The 24,289-nt window shown below is 38.1% G+C and overlaps 1 protein-coding gene and 1 long non-coding RNA gene across 2 annotated transcripts in view; both read right to left on the reverse strand.

The window, feature by feature from the left end:
• LOC147842335 (uncharacterized) overlaps positions 1–4,428 on the reverse strand; it is a 9,957-nt gene extending 5,529 nt beyond the window's left edge. The window contains exons 1-2 of the long non-coding RNA XR_015499344.1: positions 4,345–4,428; positions 2,665–4,166 (exon numbers count right to left, since the gene is read on the reverse strand). This is a non-coding gene — a long non-coding RNA (uncharacterized LOC147842335). The remainder of the gene's footprint in view (positions 1–2,664; positions 4,167–4,344) is intronic.
• The window catches only part of igsf3 (immunoglobulin superfamily, member 3), a 279,332-nt gene that overhangs the window by 172,982 nt on the left and 82,061 nt on the right, over positions 1–24,289 (reverse strand).

Genomic DNA, 24,289 nt, shown 5'->3' on the forward strand with positions numbered 1-24,289 from the left:
CATTGCAGTTAGCATCTTCTGCAATCACCAATAGCTATTTACAGATGCAGACGTTTGTATCCACATGTTCTTTGCGCATTTACTGCGTTTGTACATACGTATTATATTTGTGCTTGTTCCCTTCTTCCAACTTTTCCAAATCTTTTATCCTTATAACCCTACTTTTCAGCCTCTCGTTCCTTTCTTCTCTACACTCCACTCCCAACTAATCTATTTTACACTCTACCTCTAATGATCTTGTTTCTACTGTCTAGACTCTTCAGACACCCGAAGGGGCCCCCTTGAGCTCCAACTCTCGCAGGATTCGGCCATAGCGGCCACAGTCCTTTCTTCTTCACGATGTTACCTATTCTTTTTCCGCCTAGACTCTTTCTCCAAGCTCCAAACCCCGCAGGGGTCCGCTCAAGCTAAAACTTCTTCACTCTACTTCAACTACCTCTCTTCTCCTTATGACTCACCCTCTAGCTCTGACCCCCACAGGGGTCGCTCCGAGCCCCAATCTCTCGCAAGAGTTATCCAAATCCTCTTTCCCACTCACTGATATCTATCTCCTCCTATCCGCAATCTACCCTCAAGCTCTGACCTCCACAAAGGTCGCTCAGAGCTCCAACTCTCACAAGAGTTACTCTCTTCCACTCACTGCTACCTATCTCCCCCTATCTACACTCTACCCCCAAGCTCTGACCTCCACAGAGGTCGCTTCAAGCTCCAACTCTCACAAGAGTTACTCTCTTCCACTCATTGCTCCTCCCAGCTACACTCTACCCTCAAGCTCAAACCTCCGCAGAGGTCACTCCTATCTACACCCTACCCTCAAGCTCAAACCTCCGCAGAGGTCACACCTATCTACACCCTACCTTCAAGCTCAAACCTCCGCAGAGGTCGCTCCTAGCTACACTCTACCCTCAAGCTCAAACCTCCGCAGAGGTCACTCCTATCTACACTCTACCCTCAAGCTCAAACCTCCGCAGAGGTCGCTCCTATCTACACCCTACCCTCAAGCTCAAACCTCCGCAGAGGTCACTCCTATCTACACCCTACCTTCAAGCTCAAACCTCCGCAGAGGTCGCTCCTATCTACACCCTACCCTCAAGCTCAAACCTCCGCAGAGGTCACTCCTATCTACACCCTACCTTCAAGCTCAAACCTCCGCAGAGGTCGCTCCTATCTACTCCCTACCCTCAAGCTCTAACCTCCGCAGAGGTCACTCCTATCTACACCCTATCCTCAAGCTCTAACCTCCGCAGAGGTCACTCCTATCTACACCCTACTTTCAAGCTCAAACCTCCGCAGAGGTCGCTCCTATCTACTCCCTACCCTCAAGCTCTAACCTCCGCAGAGGTCACTCCTATCTACACCCTATCCTCAAGCTCAAACCTCCGCAGAGGTCACTCCTATCTACACCCTACCTTCAAGCTCAAACCTCCGCAGAGGTCGCTCCTATCTACTCCCTACCCTCAAGCTCTAACCTCCGCAGAGGTCACTCCTATCTACACCCTACCCTCAAGCTCTAACCTCCGCAGAGGCCGCTCTAAACTCAAACTCTCACAAAGCTCCATCTTTCGTAAGAGCTACTCTCCTCCACTCTCTGCTCCATACCTTCACTCTACTCTGGCCCCCACAGGGGTCACTTAGAGCTCCAACTCCCACAAGATTCACTCAAAGTTCTCTTTCACTGCTTCAAACCACCTATTTTCCCCTTCTTCTTAACCCCGAAAACCATGACCCCCGCAGGGGTTCCTTCAAACTCTAACTCCAGCAAGAGTTATTAGAATCCTCTTTTCACCCTTATTAATCCTATCTAATTAATGCCCATGCATTTAACCTCTTTTCTTCTATTATATCCAGCAGCCGGATATAGCTCTAAATTTCCTGCCTTTTGGGGGGTTTTTTCTTCGAATACGCGGCTGCTGTCCCGAGCGATTAATTCTGCATTTTGGGGAGTTCTGAGATCCACCGAGCTCAGGCTCCCTTCTTGCTCTGCCAACGGGAGGAAGCCCCGGGCTCGAGGAGCCCTTGAGCTCGGGGCTCTCTCCCGGGACAGCATGCCAAATAAGCTTTGTAAATCATCAGCTAAGTGTGAACTCTTGAAGTGAAGTTTATTCATAAACTAATTTCGAGAGGATCACGTGCTTATGATTTATCACGTCCAGTCTCGCATTTGCTAATCACTAATCTTCCAATCATATGAGCCCTAAGGCACCATAAATAGTCTAAGTTTCCAGTTCACTTTATCTTCGTTTGGAAGAAACCCCCCTCCTCCCCTATTCTCCTCCTTTACCTGTAATTGGGCGGCACGGCGGTCCAGTGGTTAGCACTGTGAACCACACAGCAAGAATACTGCCGGTCCTAGTTCGATAGGACCGGTGAGTGTTTCTGTGGGGAGTTTGTATGTCCTTCCCGTGTCCGCGTGGGTTTTCCCCGGGCTCTCCGGTTTCCTCCCACCATCCAAAGACATTCAACATACTTAACAATCAAGCTGGTCTAATTCCTTACGTTCCCTTAGCTACAGCGGCAGGGGAGTTCTGAGATCCACCGAGCTCAGGCTCCCTTCTTGCTCTGCCAACGGGAGGAAGCCCCGGGCTCGAGGAGCCCTTGAGCTCGGGGCTCTCTCCCGGGACAGCATGCCAAATAAGCTTTGTAAATCATCAGCTAAGTGTGAACTCTTGAAACTAAAATTAGCCGTAATGTGAATATGTGTATGGATGTTTCCCAGTACTGGGTTGAACCTGGAAAAGCATCCGCTGTGTAAAACATATGCTGGATAAGTTGGCGGTACATCCCGCTGTGGCGACCCCTGATGAATAAAGGAACTAAGCCAAAGGAAAAGGAATGAATATCCTGCATTTGGTAGTAAATGAGTTCAACCACTGATGATAGATATATTCTAATATCCATTTTCCATCTAATATATTTTATTCAATTTCAACCTCAAGTAAATCAGGTCAGCATGGGTTTTAAAATAAAGCAGAAGGTTCACATGAATTTGTGTATGTTTCGTTTCAAAAGCATCCTTTAATTGAGATTCTGCTCACTTCAATGGAAACATTAAGACGATGGCTGAAAGTATATACAGACATGTTTTATGACTTTCTTTTATCTCTTAGAGTTTCATGAGCCGAAATTCTTATCAGTACATCAACAGCATGAAATTAAGATTTGTTTCATCTCTATGAATCTAAACAAGGGATTTATGAATGAACTGTTTAAAATCTTCCCAGGCTTACATGACACATTCTTAAAACATTCAGATAAAAATGATATAAAGTACAGTAAACCCACTTTGCCACCTGAGAAAAATCACAAATATTATCTTGTACTATGACTGCACACTTTTTTCTTTTGACTTTTAGTAAAGACAGTGTAGGGGTGCACGTTTTTTTCAAAAAGTCTGTTTATTCAATATGTATGTGTGTAGCATAAGAATTGTTGTTTAAACCACTGCTTAAGCTAAGTTAATTTGAAACCTCAACTTAACTGTATATATAGTCAATCAATAGTAAATCTTAAATCTCAAGATCAGTCGATACAGTTTCAGTTGATTCTTAAATAAAACTTCATTAAAGGCATTATGTAGCATGTGTCCCATCTGATAGTTGTAAGGAGCATAGTCTTTTGTTGCTTATGATACAAAACAATACCTCATCTTTTAAATTATGTCCATTTTAAAAGAACATTGAAAGAATAGGGGTTTTGTAACATTTAAGAATGTATTAAAGAATGTTGTAAAGGCGCCTCCAGCCAGATCTTTTGAATAAACATAAATATTTTACATTTCGACAAGAAAGTGTCTAATTTGTATGGAATTAAGTAGGCGTGAACTCAAGCCCACCCCTAAACCAATTGACTATTCTTCTTTATTTCTTATAGCTTAACATAGAAGTTCTAGTCAATTGAAACTGTGCCAGTCCAGTTTTTAGAGTTTTTAATTTTTACTGCTGAAAGTCCAACCACTGAAGGGCAAATCCACTGATGAACAGCTCCCAAACCAAGCAAGCCAGTGGCAAGGAACAGACTTCACCAATTGACAAAAATGAAGGAAAAAACCTCGAGAAAAACCAGGCTCAGTTGGGCATGACCAATTCTCCTCTGGCCAAACTTCTTGTGCATAGCTGCAGTCTATGCGCCGCAGGCTAGAGGTGTCATCGGGGGATGAGCAAATAGTACTAAAATGTAAAATAAGATTGTACAAATGCATACGAATTAGCCAATAAATCAAAAAGTTAAATAAAATTGCTGTGAGACTGTGTAGGCACCTCAGTTCAAACAACAGCAAAGCATGAGTAAACAATCATCTTTGCTATTAGCTATATCACAAAATAACTATGAATGAGAATCTCACACCTAACCAGTGTTTCTGGAGAGTCAACAGCAACACTGGCTCAACCAATTAGATGAATTTGGGGTGGAGCTACAGTATCCGTTACACTGTAAAACAAAAGAAAAATAAATAAATCTGTTATAAAAAGCTAGGGTGTCGAAAATAAAACGTAAAATAATGATCGTTAAATTACAGACATTTACCGTAAAATAACAAACGATAAATACAGAAATTTACCGGAAATTTAAATTTAAGGGATTTTCTGTGGTTTAAAGTTTGTTATTTTATGGTAAATGTCAGTCATTTAACAGCTGTTATTTTACGTTAACTAAAACTACTAAAAAAAGTAAGGGTTTTTATTTTTTATTTTATTTTTTACAGTGCAGTTAACTAATGACAAACAGACCAGTTGTATTCAGAGACATGGTTGAACACAATAGTTTACAAACAACACAGTCATCTCCAAATCAAGCTAATCATAGACATAAAGGACTATTTTATCCTAATAAGGCAAAGATTAAGTAGCATCATTCAAAATATTTCATGATCATTGCCTGAAAATTAGCTTGTTTTCATGTGTTAATGACTTGAATCTTACACTCTGCTAAAATGTGTCAAGGCTCCACTAGCCTAGCAGTAAACTTTATTTAGACATCAAAAGAAAAACTCACCAAGAATTTCACACATTTTACAGCTAGAGGAATAAACTGTATACTCAGGCAGCAAGGCACTGACAGTCACAAAACTTGGCGGAGGCTCTGTCTATGTTAATTTTATTATAAATAACCATTCCAAACAGTGTCAAAACGTGAATAAAACATAGAGAGGCCTGTCAAGAGAGTCTGACTGAATGTCTGGACCCTGTTTGTTCTCATAGCTGGGATTAGTTTTGCATTACCAGCTCTTTATCATCGGGATAATCAGCCAATCATTAAGGGGGGAAATCTAATGGGATGTTAGGGGTACAAGAGAGCCCTGTAATCCGATTACAGCAATGAGCTCATTAGCCATACCTCTATTCCCCAAAACATCAAGCAAAAGTTTGGCAATTTGATTTCCAGAACAAGGAGACAATAAGAAGGCCAGCAACAAATCAATAGGCAAGAGCTAATCTGTAAATCTCATCAAATGAATCGAGAATTTTTCATAGTGCTATAATTGAACACGCTGGAGAAAAATAGCACGAAAATAATTACTGATAATACATCTGTGACATCAAGTCGCCGTCTCATTACCATAATGGCTGTTGTCGTGGCTTCCAAAGCCCATTCAGAAATGAATCAGACTGCTGATGTTCCCACTTGAAATAGGGCTCTGAAGCACCAAAAAAAAGATAGATAAAGAACCGGCTGAAACAGGGAGGAAGGAGAATAACACACGTACACGAACGACACAACAACAGCAGGAAGGGAAGCGAGATGGAAAGGAGGAAGGAGCTAAAGATTGATGTAGAACAATGGGACAATGCATTCAAGAAGGAGGAAAAACAGAGAATTAAACAGCAGTGGACAGAAGTGAGTACTTCTAGGCTTGTGCAATTTATTTCTAAATAACTTCCTCCAGGAATCTGTCTCTTTTCTTGAGCTCTAACTCTGCAAATGGGACGGACCATCCTGCCATAGTACGAATGCTTGAATCAGCAGAAATGCACAATGAATAGACACCAAAAGAAAGTGATTCTCACTAATCCTCACAAAACACATAAGCACTGCCTTAACAGTGAGTAAATGTTATTAAAATTAGAATAGAGATGCACTATCCATCTAACGTCATGCTTTGATCTGGTCTGTTTACCCAAAAATAAAATTACAGTCATCATGTACTTAACCTTGTGTCATTCCGGCCCACTGATCTACTGTATAATTTATTCATTACAATATAAAAAAAATCAATTCAGCATATTTTGGCATTCCCAACTATCTTCAAGTATAGGACTTCAATGAGAAAGCAATGCCTAATGAGTAGTGCCAGACAGAATCTGCAGGCATTCTTTGCTATTTCTGCTGAGAATTTTGTTAAAAATCTGCAGATTTATGTGGAATGATTTTAGGAGAATCATAACTAAAAACTTAATAGTGCATATAAAATAATAAATAATAAACTTTCAACTTTTATTTAATGTTTACAATGCAAATCCAATTAGATCCACTTTATTTGGTAAACAAAACCAGTCTCTTATATAACATATCTACTAAAAGACAGAACATAATACTTTACACACTGTTTTGTAAATTAGTCATATGAATATTTACATATTAGTCAATAATAATACTGAAATTAATTCAAAAACTGAATAAATTTAAATTTACACACATTCACTCAGGTAAATAAAAAGAACCAATGATGAGCTACAAATCTGTGAAATTCTGCATACGCAGATTCCGTGTGGGCCTACTAACAAGACACTCATTCATAGTCTTAATGCACATAACAACAATGCTGTCCTAAGAGTGTAAATATATTTTTGTTTTAAGTCTGAAATTTCCAGTTTTTAAAATATTTTATTTATATTCGTCAGTAAAGAACAACAGATCAATTCAGAAAACTGAATAAAGACTGAATAAAGATATTTAGAATCAGTTTTATTGCCAAGTGTGCTTTATATACACAAGGAATATGTTTTAGCTACAGAAGCTTCCAGTGTACATAAAGTTATAAGTGACAAAATTCAATTCAATTCATGTTTATTTATACAGCTCTTTTACAGTTTAGACTATGTCAAAGCAGCTTAACATAGACGTTCTAGTAAACTGAAACTGTGCCAGTCCAGTTTTCAGTTGAAGTTCAGATTAGTTCAGAGTGGTTTAATTTTCACTGCTGTAAGTCCAAACACTGAAGAGCAAATCCATCGATGTGCAGCTCCACAAGTCACAAACCAAGCAAGCCAGTGGTGACAGAGGCGAGGAACAAAATTTCACCGATTGACAAAAGTGAAGGGAAAAAAACTTGAGAGAAACCAGGCTCAGTAGGCACGACCATTTCTCCTCTGAACAAACTACTTATGCAGAGCTACAGTCTAAGCCAGGGGTGGCCAACCCTGTTCCTGGAGAGCCACCAGATTTCAGTTGCTACCCATATCAAACACACCTACCTATAATTATCATGAGGTGTTCAGGTCCTAATTAATTGGTTCAGGTGTATTTGATATGGATAGCAACTGAAATCTGCAGGAAGGTGGCTCTCCAGGAGGGTTGGCCACCCCTGGTCAAGGCACCGGAGGCTGGAGAACGCTGGACGTCCATTGTGGAGAAATTGCAGGTGTGAGTATGTGCCTCCATAATTCACTGTTTATGTATTGATGTCGTGATGTACTATTGTTTTATTTGTTAACAGGATACATTTTGCAGCAGTTAATGATTTCACTTGTATGAATTATTAATTATGTTTAAATTTAAACTTTTCAAAAACAAATAACTCTTTACTCCTAAATATGAAACTTAGCACAATGGCTTATACTTTGTGCTGTTTTAAAGAGTCTGAGATGGATGTTCCTCATTCAGGATATAAAGTACATACCCCTGTTACCTTTTTTATCCAAAAAATTATTTGCTGAGTGTGTGTGGACTTAAAGACACAAAACTATATTTTCAGCAATTTATTGCTCATGTTTGCAGTTTTACACACAAAATGAACAGTACAAGAGACTTAATGTGATTTAATACCCCAATAAACCTGCACTAGTTCTTTTTTATTCCTTGCAGTGAACACCCTTTGCTTTTCTTGAAATAAACCCAACAAATATAAAAAGCAAATGGGAAGCATTGTGGACGTATCATTGGCATATTGATGAAGGTAAGGTAATTACACTATTATGGTAAATTATCAGCGTATATAACTACATAGATCTAGCTGTAAAAAAATATAACTGAATTAACCTCTTATTTTTACATGACACATTGTCATTAGAGTACAGTATAGCTGATTCAGGATTATCTTTAACATTTACTCATTTGAACACAAAAGAGGTTTTCTAGAGTACATTAAAATGACATCCTTTGAAATGTATCTGCACAAAGATCCTGTGTCCTTCACATAAGAAAATGTCTCTTCAGGTAAATTAGGAAGGAAATACTAAATGTTGTTGTTGTTTTTCCATATTTCATAGTTAGTTTAGAGTTATAAATTCAATTTTACATCTATTAAGCCAATCTTTTTGAGTCTGGTTGTAGCCCTTTTAGCTTAGCTTAGCATAAATTATTGAATCAGGTTACACCATTAGCACCTGGCTCAAAAAGAATAATCAAGAAGCTTTGCTGATGATATTATTATGATGATGCGATTGCACAATAATATTACATAGCATGTTATCTGGGTGCGAGAGGTGACAGTAATGCACCAAAAAGTTTGTTGTTGATTACCGTAAACCAGGAAGAAGAAATCTTCATTCTCACCATCATATGAATTAACTTTCATCGGCTAGACACCGGCCTCACAGCTTCGTGAATGTCAGTGCCGTCATTTATTGATTCGCAATCTGAAAATATAACTTTTGTGGACACAACTGGCTTACTGAAAAACTATTTGATTTAGAAAGTACTGACGCTACTATCACGCTGCTGAAAAATGTAGTTAAGCTAGTAGCGCAACTACTTGTAGTGACGCTACTGCCCAACACTGCCTAGCTAGTCTATTTTCATGCACTATGTAATATGATTGTGCCTGCTGCAGACATGGTACCACAAAAACTTTCCGAAATGGTAAAACTTAACTGTTTATCTCTAGGGGACTTTTTTCTAAAATTACTTTATTTCCAAAACAAATATGAAAGCTGGAGCAGTTTCCTCAAACACTACATTAATACTGTATGTCAACACTGAGACACTGTTTGGCAAAAAGCTTTTCTTACAGCTGGAAAAAAATGTTTATGCCAAAAACTGGATTACAGAAATCTGTTTTCCAAAAAAAAATGTGCATTATTGGCCAAATGGAACTTATCAACACAGTTGTTTTTTTGCCAAGATGTATTCTTTTTTGTACTCTTGCCTCTGAAACATTGTTATGGTTTTTGTATCATTATTTCTTTTTCTTTAATGTTAAGCTGCTTTGACAAAATCTAGGATGTAAAAGCTCAATAAAAAATAAACTTGATTTGATTTAGCTTCTATTGTTTTAAAACATTCACAGAAAACATTTTTGCCATGTATAGTAGGACACTTCAAAGAAACATTTTTTTCTCACTTAACTAAGCCAGTGTTGACACTTCTGGGAAATTAACAAACTAATAGATTACTGGTACATAAGAAAGTACAATGGAAGAATTAAAACAAGCAACACCTTAAAGGTCCCATGAAATGCTTTAGAATGTGCATTTTTATTCAATGTTTGACTGAATCTCAACTGAAAAATGAAGAAAAGGAGGGAAGAAGAGTAGCCCCTACCCTTTTGAAAAAGCAGCCAATAGTGTTTTGTTTTTAACACAGCTCTGCCAAGAGCATCTTGATGGGGCAGGGCATGTCAGATACTAGAAACCATTTGATGGGTCATGCTTTCATGAGAAACTAAAGTATGGGGTGATGTGAAAAAAAAATGTTGATCCATTTAGACAGAAGTGACAAGCTTTACAGGTTTATGTTGGTTTTATATCTCCTAAACACAAATTTTGTCACAGTTTTGGAGCACACCAACATATACATATCCCTAAAACAGACAGAAACTAACATCTATTTTATTTAATTATTTTTTTATTTCATTGGACCTTTAAAAAACATGTTATGGCATAAAAAAGAACATTTCAGGAGGGTATTTAATGACAATAGTTTTGCTACATGGCTTTTTTATTTTGCCAAAAAGAGAATTAATGCATAATTAGCTTATTAAAGGCTCACTCATGGCGTAATCGCATAAAGAAGGTATGAGGACAAAGATTTTGCCCCATGTGCTCTGGGGCGTTTGGCACCCCGTACCTTCCCTATCAGCGTGCCTCCCTCTCAGTCCTTCTGTCACTCGCTCTCCATCCTCCTTTTCCTCTCTTTTTCCATCCCATCTCTCAGTTGTGCCCTCAGCAGCTCCTGTCCCTGCTCGTGTCTCTCCCATCTTTACTATTCATCTCTTTAAAGGCACCGCCTACCACAGATGGACAACCGCGGTGACCAATTAAACAACACCTCAGGATGGCCGCAGTTACAGGCTTTACCATCTGATCAGTCTGCTGAGGTGCTTTTAATGTACCCAAGTGTACGAAATGTTGCATTGTGAAAAAGGGTACGAATAAACGAGTTTCTGATTCATTACATGTGCCATGGTGTGTGACTAACAGTTGCGCCCGTGTGTGACAGCATTACGTGTGGGTGAGGAATTGCTCTCGTAAACCCCGCGTAGGGAGAACCGAGGCTTCTCTGAAGGATTAAGGCGACAAAGGCTACAAAGGCTGTGCAGCGCTAATGCGGCGGCTGGTAGTAAACCACAATGCAATGGTTTCATATCCTTCATGCCGAGCCAATAAAATATTCCCTGTGTTTAAACAACTACAAATACCATAGAGAGCAAGCCAGTCTGTACTTTAGAAGCACAAAAGAGTCTGCAGGAGAGGTCAGTTCCATTTATTTGGTAGACTGAGCAACCACCATGGACTCACGGTGAGAAATCAGCCGTACAAAGGGCCAAGCTAATATCATAACTGGCCACGAAGGGTGAACAGAAACAGAAGGAAGGCTTCCAAACAGGGCAAGCCTTCAGCTGGACTGTGGGCGACAAAAGAAAAAAAAAAAAAAAAAAAACAGGACACTGCTCTCTTAAAGGAACAGCTCTACCAATCAAGAAAATTCTGTCAATTTTTATGCAAACCTGCATGACTTTACACATTTTAAACATAATCTTATATGTTCCACAAATTAGGTTCTAATTTCCAACCCTGTGACAATATTTGGTAACACTTTATTTTGATGGTCCATTTGAGTATTAGTAGACTGTCTGCTTTATTTCTGTTGATAATGCTCCTTTATCAGACATTTAACTGACTATAAGAAACTTTGCAAGTACATGTCAACTTACACTAACCCTAACCCCAACCTCAACCTAACAGTCTACTTATATTCTAATGAGAATTAGTTGGCATGTAGATGCAATGTAAATAATATTCAACAACTGGACCATTAAAATAAAGTGTGACCCAACATTTCTGCAAAACATATATTCCATAAAGCTTTCTAAGTGAAATGTGTAGTGATTGAACTACAGTAAAACCATTTATTCCAAAACCGATGAATGTGAATCTTCCTATTCTCAATTACATTAGTTGTCATGTGTTCTTTGGAAAGTATGCACTTTGCAAATGAAATGCATGTTGAGTGGCACTGAAATGTTAATGCTCTGTTGCATTTGAAAATATCCTATTACCTACACTAAACCCAATAACAAAGCCAATTAACGATGCTAATACAATACATTTCCTAAAGCAAACAAACTAGTTTAGCTTGCTTCTACAAGTCATTGAGAAGCTTTATTCCTGCTTTACATGACTTGCTGTAAAAAGCTTAAAACATTTTTATCAGAAATTTTAAAACTACTATTATTGTTTGTTTGTTTTTTTCTTGATATTTAAACTTTAAAAAGATCATAACACTGGGAGGATTTTTTTCTAATTGTTACCATTCTGAAAGTTGACTGGATTTGAAAACAACCCTTAATTTAACATTTTTAAGTATATTTGATGTTTTCCTATAATATATCTTGTTAACTACTTCAAAGCATGAATATTAGTCTAGCTTCAATACTTTTACTTTTCCAATTTTTTATTAATTGCCATTTTCACAATGTACCAGCGCACTCTGTATGTGTGATTCTGTAACAGGAGAGATACCAAGCAAGTTAGCATAATCAAAAAAGCCTAACACATTGAAATGCTTATATGATGAAGATATCCAAACGTATTAGAGCTTACAAATCTCGTTTTGAGGTCTTGCCCGCATTTTGCAAACAACCACACAATAAATAAGACCTTATTAACCAATAATCTGCCAGTGTAATTGTAATATGTTCTGTTCATTGCAACTGGAATTGCAGTGGACTGTATGTATATAGTAGGGCTGGGCGATAAAATCGATATAGATATAGATATAGATATAGATATATTAATAAAAAAAGTTTGGTATGTAGTTTTGGTAGGAAGCGTTATTGTTTTATTGAAATGTGGCTGCTAAGGGCCTGCCTTAAAAGCAAGTTTAGGGTTTTAGTTTGTTATTTTCAATGGAGGCGCGCACATGGGAGCGACATGCACATGGTGTGTAATCGGCACACACGTACCACACGCGCATTTTCCATGTACACCCAGTTGAAAAACCTTTTCAAATGCCTTGAGTGCTTAAAATAACCAATCTGCATTACACTTTGTATGGAATTTACACATTTCAGTTAAAATGGCAGACTAATTTCTTCAGACAAAAGACACAAAGCACGAGTTCGCACTTGTCACTTCAGGTCAGAATAACAACACATGCGAAAATGATTGCCATTTAGCAGAAGTGAGGAGACTGTAAATAAAAAAGGATGTCACTGGAGTGGCTTTTTGGTTTCTTTTCTTGTGCACCCCAGCCACTAGCACCCTATCTAAAAGACTTTTTAGCATGGGGGTTATGTAGTTATTCAAGTTCACAATTTGTAATGTTGCAATATGTATTTGAATATTGATGGCTGGTGCCTTGCAGATTTTGTTTGCAAAGTTTGAGGTTTACAGTATCTTTATTTTTGACACCTTACAGGTGATGATCGACCTTTACCATTGCACACACTTTGTAACATTTTATTCATCAAGTTTAAGAGTCTCTTTAACACTTGTTTATTTTATTACAAAGAGATGATATATTTAAATATTTTTGTTTTTGATTATTAAAATTATTTGCCTTAGTAAAGTTGGTCAATTAAAATAAAAAAACTATATTTGTAAATGTATTGTTAAAAAATATTTAATAATTATCGATATCGAATGACATGTAACATGATATTGTGACATTTTTTTTTGCAATATCACCCACCGGTCCAAGAATATAGTATGCATGTATATAGTACATAGTATGCATAGTAAGCTTGTCTTCTAGAAGTTGATGAACAAGGCGGTCAACCTCTACAGAATGTGAAACCTTTAACAACTTCAAAAGACACAAGACAGAGTAAACAGTGACAGAACTTTCATTTTTGGGTGACCTATTCCTTTAATGCCCAGCCAGACTGCCGGATGACGGGAGGCACTGAGGGCAGCAGATCTGCATGGCAGGGTTTGCAATTGAGCGGATGCCCAGGGGTCTGGCCGAGATGCAAGAAAAGGGGATGGGGCGTAGAGGCACAAATCCAGGTGGACAGCAGATGCAACCAATGAACAACAGCTCCATCGCAACCATGAGGCGCAGGGTGGGATGCACGAGAGGGGTGAATGAATTTTCCCTACAGAATAGCAGGCTGGGCAGTGGCGTCTGTGAGGAGGGCACAGGTGGCAGCATATGTGCTCTGTCCTGGTCTACTGAATATGGCTGACATAAGCTTTAGGAGATTAGCAGAACACACAACCTCCATTAAATCAGTATAGCAGAGGGGAGCAGGAGGCAGAGATATATAATTACTCAAGGTCTGGCCTTTTCTAACATTGACTAGATTTAACCAAAAGTGCCCCGTCATGCTTTTTAGACATTAGCTTTACATAATGTATATGTATAAAGATGTCCAGAATAGGGTGATGGCTTCAGAATTTTATAATTGTTGAAAATGTGATTCAAAAGTGATTGAAATTGATTAATAGGTCAAAGTTTTTGTGCATGTGTGTGTGTGTGTGTTTTAATCATAATATCTAGTTCAGTGTTTCTCAACCACACTCCTGGAAGACCAATGAACATTGTCCATGGCTGTTTCTCAATATGCATTCTTCAACGCTCTTGCTTCCTCTGGTTCTCGTGAAATGTCATCATCAACAGCCAAAGTTCATTTCCAAAACTCAAGACCGCAAGAACGGAGGATGCTTGAATGTTCCCAGATGTGTTCTTGATATCGAGGACGCACCAACGCAGACTTGAGCAACAAACTTGCTCGATATGTCTCAGAAGTCATTGCGACGAGTTAAAGGAGGTGGGAAGCACAGCATTTTATATAGATTTATTATTAAAGTTCAGAGATATAATTTATTTATCTTAAGAGTTTCCCTTAATGAGCTGGTGAAAGTAAACATTCACATTCACATTAACACATTAAAGGTGTTTATTTGCTGAAATCTGTATTCAAATATGTTTTATTTGTATTGTGCAAAGTATATTTGTAAGGTTTTTGTTCATGTTATACATATATTGAAAATGGGAAAAAAAACAATAAATTGTTGTATGAATGCTGTAATGATTAAATAATTTTGAGTTATAAATGGGTGAAGGTCATGTGACCATCAGGAAGAACGCAGCATCTCATTTCTCACAGGACGCATTCTATGTTCTCGCGGTCTCCAGTGTTTTGTTTTTCCAAGGTGACCTGGCAAGACCGGTCTTCACAAAAACACAAATCCATTCTCTGCGTTCTTGGAATTGAGAAACAGCCCATGTCTCCTTAACCAAACACACCTGATTCAGATCATCAGCTCATTAGCAGTGACTAGGGATGCAACGATAATAGATTTCAGTTGTGCGATTATAGTCTGAAGAATAATCTCGGTTTTATGGTTATCACGATTACAATGCATTCATTCATTTCAAAATACTACTAGTTTAGAAACTCACATGAAAACTCCTCATATTTTAAAGTGTTATTTATTGCTGCTCAGTAACAAAATAATACAGTACAAAATAATAATTAAAAACAAACAAACAAACAAAGTCCACTTCTCTTTGAACTTAAAAATAAATGAAAAACGTTTTTGACATTTAAACATACGTAATAATTTTACACTAAAAACAAATGTCAGAACAATAATTTAATAAATACAATTATTAAGTATTTAAAACATGATTTGTCTAATGTAAATCTAAGTTAAGTATTTCCCCTTAAAAAGGAACAAATGTCTGAAAGACACTTTCGATCAACTACAATGTAAAATTAGTTTTTTTTTTTCTCTCTTTAGAGTAGAAATGTGTATATTCCATGCAAAGTATAAAGCTGATCAGTTTGTTCTTGTCACAAGACTCGTGGTGCACTTGCAACATTCTTTCAACTAGGTGAGCCTGGACAGAATGAGTATGTTGCACCATGTGTCTCGCTGCCAATATGTTCGCAAGCCGCATGCCTAAATTGGAAATAACGAACTTGGGTGCACAAAAGACACAGTATGTGAACAACCCTTTAATAGCCTCTGCCATAAGTAATCCAGTGTGCATGCATATTAGCCTCAGTGTACAAGCTCGAAACTTTAAACTAGTGCACAGTTGTCATAACTTTAAGTTGCAGCAGTTTTGTTCAGTGCAGAAACAGGGTGTTTAGAATCTTTTAACAATAAATTAACTATGACAAATTAAAGCATGATTAATAGTGAAATTAGTTAAAAGGAGACACCCAAAACATGCAGAGTTGGTGGTCCTTTAGGGACATGGTTGAGAAAGACTGATCTACAGTTTTCCTACTTTCAAACTTTATATTCCCAGGACAAGGAAATAAGTCATAACTCATAAGATTTATAGTCCGAGAACTGAATAAATCTGAATAAATAAGTTTTCTATTGATGTATACTTTGATAGGACAGAACTATATTTATCTGAGGTACTACTGTTTGAAAATCTGTAATCCAATTATTCAAAAGATCTAAATATCGCCTTTAGAGTTAAATAAAGTTAAATAAAAAAAAATCAATCATTTTGACCCCTACCCATAAAATGTAGTTTAGGCTGATGCCAAAATATACCTGTGCAACACAAGATCACATATATAATATGAACTAACGTTTTGTACTATTATGATGTAGATACCTATGCGTTTTTTAAAGTCCTGTAAAAAGCAGGACATGAACCAGGGCCGGATTAACCAATGGGCCTTATGGGCACAGGCCCAGGGGCCCGTGCGCACTAGGGGCCCCTGCGAGGGGGGAGAAAAAAAGACAATTTCGGAGAGTCTTTTTAGGCTAATTGCAAATAGCGCATCTAGTTGGACTAAGCTATTCAGGGTTTACGCCCATCAATGCCTGATTGATAGAGACAAGATGAGCAAGATGAGACGAAATAACACAGCCGCAGTGGCGCACCTTGTAAGGCACACGGCATCATCTTTTGACGCGATTAATCATAACATCGGTTCGAATCCATCAGTTGAACTCGTGCTACTTTTTTTTCTCCCCATTACATATCAGATTAGAAATATATTTATTTTTAACAGGAAAGAAACATTTTAAAAAAATAATGCAAATGTGATATAAAGTCACAAGTGTCTCGTGGGTATTTAATAATGTTTAGCCTTATTAAAGGCGCCTGCCGCGCCTCCCTCTCTTCAAAAACTCTATTGCTCAGACAACTGTATTTCCTCTGAGCAAAAAAATCGCGATCACATATCAATATTATTATTATATTTAAATTGCCTTTCTTTCTTTAACTAAACAGAATGCTGTAATTGGTCAAGCGCGGAAACGTCAGTTTTGTAATAACCCGCACTAAACTGAGCGGACTGTAGTGTAACGTTATATCTGTCATAGATCAAAAATGAGTGGACAAGTGGATTTAGCAAACGCGAAAGAAAGAGGAGAGGAGGCATCTTTATTGAGGCATTTTCCATACACACCTTCTTTAAACAGACCCGTGATCAGGAGAATGAGGGTACAGAAGAAGACGTTATGGTAACTTTAAATGATGAGAAGCTAGCATTAAACCAGGCGGAGGAGGCTAACGGCAGCGCAGCGCGGACTGGATTCATCGTGTGAGAGACAGACAGAAAGGGAGAGAGAAAGAGAGAGAGAGAGGGAGAGAGAAAAGCCCAGAAGAGGAGAGAGAGGGGAGAGAAGAGGTATAGTGTCTGTGATTTCGGATACTTTTAGGTTTATAATCAAGTCTTCATCACGAGAAGAGTAGAGAAAATACAGGGAGAGGAGGAGAGAGACAGTAAATCAGTGTTTGAATTATGAAAGACTCAGATTCATAGAACTGGATTGGAGAAGCATTGTGCGTTATATGCCATGGCAATAATATGCTTTATAAGTTTGTAAAAGCAATACACTAAATTACCCTTAAAAAAATTATATATATATATATATATATATATATATATATATATATATATATATATATATATATATATATATATATATATATATATATGTAGTTTTATTAGTATTTTTATTTAATGCTTTGAAAAATAATTTAAATCTTTGCAGACTATAAATACATATGTACTATATATCATTTATTTAAATATGTGGGCAACAAATTATAGATTCATTTTATTTAAAAATTATTATATTATTCTTATTTTTTAAATTCAACTATAGGGGTGCGGCCAGGTAGGGGGCCTTACAAGATAATGTGCCCAGGGGCCCCTGAGTTCTTAATCCGGGCCTGACATGAACTGTCTGCTGTCTGGTCACTGAAATTCAAGCAGAAATTGGAAAGCAGTGCTGACAGGAGTTAAGGATAAATCATGAGCGTGACGTTGCTTTAATGAGCTGGATTTTAAAGACAACAGATTGTCAACTTTACCCTGTGCTGGCACCGCAACACGACCTGCAATGCATGAAAGTATAAAGAAAAATTTAAATACTTAAGCTCGAGTGGCTGAATAATCTTTATGGGTAGACGTTCAGTTAATTAATTCATTTAATTCCCCCTCACATTTTAATTAGATTCTTTCCAGCTGAATATAAATTGTGCTGGTCTTGAATTGAGTGGGTTAAAATGGGGATCAGATCAAATGAACAACTGAAAGAAGATGAAAATCTCCAGACAGGTTTTAAGGATATGAATACAGCAGGGCACAGTCGATTTGGATTTTAAATGCAAACTCACCCAGCTCTCTACCTCGAGAAAAAACATGAGACAGGCTGGAGATTTTTAGTAAGTATGCATAAATGCTCAGTGTGATGCAAGCAGAGAGAACGCATCTGCACTGAGTAAATGATGCACTTATCTTCAGGGCTTTGAAGAACTGGCTGCCTGGGCTGCAGATAAAAGGAGGTTTAAGAGTGTGTTGTCCCGGTTATACAGTTAAATGAGGTACAGGCTGACTGCTAAAAGTGGGAATCAGTTATACCAAATTATACTGACATTTGGGTTATAACTCAACAAGGCAGAACATGGAGATTGTTGAGGTTAATCTGCAGTCATTCTAAATTGCAATACATTTTCTTTATTTTATGTTTTTTTTATATCCATTAGACATGAATCACACATTGGTGGGGGACTCAAACTGTATTATTTACAGAGCAGTTTATGATCAAATATGGTATATATGAATGTGCATCTTGGTGGAATTAGTTTTGTTTGATATTTTGAAAAAAATGCTGGTTTTCCCATAGTGCTGCGTCCCAGCAAAAAGCTTCTCAAAAACCAAGAAACTCATAAAAGTTTCATAAAAACCCACATGAAGGAGAGTAAATAATGAGGTCATTTTCATTTTTGAGTGAACTGTGCCTTTAAGCATGGTTTATTTTACATTTGCATCATTGTTCAATTATATTTATCTATGCTTGTAATTTATTTATGCAGATGCACTTCTCTACAAAGTCACCTCCAATCATTTCAAATTAACAAATTCTTTCAAACGGAGCTACTCAAGCCATCTGGTGAAATAGTTTTTCATATTACAGAATATTTCACAGAAAATCGCAGTATTATGCAACCCAATTGCAATTAATTTTACTCTATATCATCTTTAGGGCCATATAAATGTTACACCAATAGGCATGTGACTGATGTCAAGGTATACCATGGTTTGGAAAAGTCAAGGTTTTAAAACCGGCAAAAATTTCTGCTATAAAATCCTATGGTCCATGCAATATTTTTCTTATGTTTTTTTTTTTATGACAACAGTATTTCCAGGAGAATAGATATCCAAAAATGCTGTTTTAAATTGTAAAGAAATCTGTGTTTTTAAAACGGCAGAAGTCAATAATTAAAAAGCTTTAGTTTTTTACCCAGACATTTAAACTATATATATATATATTTTTTGAGCAGTAATCACAATATGGGGTGACAGATATATTTATATCCAAGGTTATCTTACTGCCAGAATCTTATACCGCCCTATAAGATTTTTTGCATAATAGAAAATTAAATGCATCTCCAAGAAATCCTGAAGGGTTCAATCAAATGACAACTTTAACACTCGCATATTGTTTTGCCTCAGATATTCAACAATTATCTGTTTCCTTAAAAACAGAGGCTGAGACTACTGGAAACAGACTAAAGCTTCCTCATATTGTGTGACAGTACATACAACCACTTGTTCAGTATGATTACAATACAATTAAGAGCCCTAAAATGCACAGGTATGAGTTTGGTTTTTGACCTTGACAATATAGCAAATAATCAAATGTGTGAGCATGCAACTATATTCATATCACAAATACAATTCTGAAAACTGTATTCTGCTGATGTGTAAATGTAAAGTTTGGAAATTGTTCACATATCTACTCTAAATAATAGAAAGCTTGTTGATCTAACAGAAATAAAACTATTTCTTTTGTTCTTCGTGTTCACGTGGGTTTCCTCTGGGTGCTCCGGTTTCCACCACAAGTCCAAAAACATGCTCTATAGGTGAATTGGGTAAGCTGAAATTGTCCGTAGTGTATGTATATGAATAAGAGTGTATGGGTGTTTCCCAGTGATTGGTTGCATCTGGAAGGGCATCCGCTGCATAAAACATAGGTTGAATAATTTGGCGGTTCATTTCACTGTGGCGACCCCGGATTAATAAAAGGACTAAGCCGAAAAGAAAATGAATAAATGAATATGTACAGTAATAAAGTCATTTACAGTACAACTCGTGCTTGAGTTGTTCACAAACTGAAAAGGGACACAGAAGCCACTGTGGCCCTTTAACTCAAATTTAAACTAATTATGTCAGACGTTTTTAAGTAAATCAAATTTTTTCAATTCCAAATAATGAGAAAAGTGATTAACATTTTAATGAGCTGGGTGAAATGTTAATATCTTTTACCGACTCAAGGGAAAGTTGATTATTGATTCAGGGCTACAGTGCCGTTTTCCACGCACCAGTGCACCTCGACAGCCTCCTTTTTATGGCTTATGAAAGTGTGTATTTGCATGGCTCTGCATATGCATACACTCCCACACACACAAAGCAAAGGTGAGCGAGCGGTTGTGTACAAGACAATAAGCTGGGGAACGCTTGCAACAAAAGCAAGTGAATTTATAGCAGCATTAACATTTTTCAATGTCGCAAATAACCTGGCGAGCAAAGCGTCAAGGTCACCCCGATGGAAGATGTTACACTCATTCAAGGGACATGATTGTGGCACGACAGGTTTTAATGGGCTGCTTCAGACACTAGAAGTCAGAAATGCCCGAAATGATTTATCTGATTTATAGGTATCTTATTCATCTGTTCTTCAGCTTCGTTTATTGCTTCATAACTCTGCGCTGACCTGAAAGAGCAGAGCAGTCAGGAAGGTGAAGCGTCTGGGAATAATTATAAGCCTTGGTGAGCATCATAAAAGCATGCGCACTGATGAGCAGACAGGGAAAAGACGTACTGATGGGCTGTATGCAAATAAGTTCACAGTGAGAAGAGAAGGGCACCTTGAATGCCTGGCTTACATACGCGAACAGGAACGAAACACAAATATCTTCATCCAGGGGCGTTCAATCTTTCACACGGAGATCTACGATCATGCAGAGTTAAATTCAAACCCTTGATTAGTCAGTTGCGTTGTGTTTGATTAGGCTTGGAAGTAAACTCTGTGGGAAGGTTGTCAATAGGACGCCTGAATGCGATGTACGGTAAACTGAACTCATATTCTTATGCATTTCTTTATTGCAGATTTGTTGCATTCATTAGCCACTGCTGAGAAGAGAAGCCCTGGGGTTTAGTGGTTTTAAGCAAGTCAAATCTAAAGCGACGAAGCAGTGCGACGCTTCAGCCCATTTTCCCCAATGTAAAGATGAACCTGGTTGACATCCTCATAAAATCGGTCTAATAAGACACTCTCATTAGCAGAGAGCTTGTTATTGTTCGTGTTCTCAAGCATGCATTTGTTCCAAGTCATATTAATTCCATCACATGGCGGCTGGTTCGGCCATTATTCAGCGAACTGCTCCAGATTGATCAAGCAAACACAACGGTCGTGGGAGGCTTACAGTACTCTCACTTTTCCTCCCTCGAGCTGTTAAACTTTCTTCTCTCCTTATGCATTTTTTCCTAATAGGTCTCTCAGCCACTTACCGCTCAGTCCACTTCAATCTACTGATAGCCTTCTGGCAGCTCCTGGCTGGTAACGGTGGAGATTGTTCAGAGCGAATTACGGCTCTAATATCTTTCAATTACTGCTAAAGCCAATCTGGCTGTGCCGGAGGAGGAATCTCAGTACATTTTATGCCATTATGTCTTTACTCCAGGAGCTCCCTCCGATGGCCGACAGGCCTGTCAGGGAAATAGAAAGAAAGAAATCTTTCCTACAGTGCAAAACAGTGTAAATCGGAGGTGCCAAATGAAAGCATGTGAAAACCGGCAGCGACGTGATTGAAAAGTGTGAAGAACCACTCACACCTATGCACACACGTCCATATTTTCAGCGCAATAGAATTTTAGATCAAAACAACTGATGTCTGGGATATTTTTTAGAAGGGGGGATGGCCCTCCTACCTGACAGATATCACTTTAATAAGTGTCATGTGAAATCACACCTTTTTTGTCACAGTATAAAAAAAGGAGGAGGAATGCAATTAGAAAGCCTGTCTGCCTGTCATTCAGAGTTAATGTACTGTACTGTACATTGCAGTGTGCTTGATAAGATGTAAAGCACCATAAACTAATGGCTAATGCAAAAAAAATCATTATTGTTAAATATTTATAAATATGAGTCATTGATTCATCCACATATCATAGCAAACCACATGCCATATATTATACACACATATCTTGTGTCAAAACAAACTTTTATTTCGGGCGCACCTAATGTTTGCCTGGTGCAAATTAATTTTCAAGGTTATTTCATGATTAATCAACATTATTATTCAATAAGGAGGTGGCGCAGTGGTGCAGTGGGAAGCATGATTGCCTCACACCAAGAAGATCGCTGGTTCGAGCCTCGGCTGGGTGATTTGGCATTTATGTGTGAAGTTTGCATGTTCTCCCCGTGTTCACTTGGGATTCCTCCAGGTGCTCCGGTTTCCCCCACAAGTCCAAAAACATGCGATGTATGAGTGCGAATGAGTGTGTATGGATGTATCCCAGTGATGAGTTACAGCTGGTTAGGGCATCCGCTACAAAAAACATATGCTGGTTAAGTTGGCGGTTCATTCCGCAGTGGCGACCCCAAATTAAAAAAGGGACTAAGCCGAAAAGAAAATGAAGGAATAAATTCAACAAGGATGCACTAACTTATCAAAATAAGATCATAAAGACATTTATCTTCAAAATCCTGATGTGCTAAAACCTAAAATAACCTACACGATCTCACAGCGATTTGTAACATTTTGATTTCGTGGCAAATTTGTATTAATTTGTACAATCTCATTCGTACAATCTCATGCCAAGCCTCCTTTTAAAATCCAACTTTTTCGTACGACTAATCTCATACAAACTCCTAGGAATCAGCCACTAAACTGACAAAACGAAAATAGTAACATTTCCTTGAGATCAGGCTGTAAATAACAGCATACATTTTAAACTTAATTAAATACAGACTTTAAAACTCAAGCAAACAAACATCAACATGAACCAAAGCGAACGGTTTAATAAGAACCAAGAAATCTGCAGGCGACAAAGCAGAGGCATGTACTGTAGACGCTGTATGTCAGACACTGACCAGCACCTCTGACGGACTGATAACAAGCTGATAACAGCGGGAAAATAACCTCCAACACTCCTCCACTCACTCCCAGCCTGCTTTTTTCTCATCTCCCTTCAACAGCCTTCCACTTCAGTTCTCCTCTGTTGTCATCTAGAAAGACTCTTGCTTGCCCTCATTCCTCCTCTGGTCTTCACAACTTCTGCTTCTTTTTTGTTATTCTCAAACATCTCTTGTCTGGCTGGTTTAAGGGCCTTGTCCTGACTTCCAGAGTGCCTGTGCAGGAGTCTGCTAATATAAAGACTGTCTTCCCTAAGACAGAAAGTGCAGCTCTAGTTCCTCGACTTCAGTTTGGCCATATAAACTAAACTCACGGCACAGGAACAGAAATATCAGCGCAAAGCAGAAGTGGCACACACGCGGTGAAAAAAATAAAGAAATCCAGAAAAAATCTTCTCACTCTGACACTCCTCACCCCGTTCCTTGCACAAGAAAAGACCAAACGTCTTCCTAACTATGGCAGGCACGACAATTTAGCACTTCGCAAGCGCTCAAATCAATTTCCCTCATAGAGGTGAATGTACCGGAGTCGCAGAATTATGGGAGAGGACATTTTAGTTGGCTAAAAAGAGCTTTAAAGAAAGATCAAATATAAAGGAGACACAGATTGCTTTCTTCTATGCTGATTCTCTAAAAGTGAGGAGAGGAACAGCCTATCTCCAGCTCTTAGCTCTCCCGCTGATCTCAGCAGAAGTGCATTTAAAACACGCTTCCATTACGCTACATTACCCTCTCTACAGGATTCCAAGCGAACTCTTCACCCCTTCCAGCATCGTGTACCTCTTCATAAAGAGGAATATAGCTGACTCTGTGATATCATTTCATACTTAGAAATACACAGCATGTGTACAATACATCTTTAGAACATGCAATGTAACAACTTACAAATCATCTTTAGAACTTTTCAAATTTGTCAAGCAATGCTGAAAAAGCATGGTTTACACAGGTATAAGGTCACAGGCCTCAAAGACACATGAATATGATCAATTATAAAAAATATTATATAATAAATTATATCCTCAACATTGCAACTCATTGCGAATGATCACATGATAATGATG

The sequence above is a fragment of the Danio rerio genome, chromosome 9 (genome assembly GCF_052040795.2).
Source record: "Danio rerio strain M-AB ecotype USA chromosome 9, GRCz13ab, whole genome shotgun sequence".
In the NCBI taxonomy this organism is placed as follows: domain Eukaryota; kingdom Metazoa; phylum Chordata; class Actinopteri; order Cypriniformes; family Danionidae; genus Danio; species Danio rerio.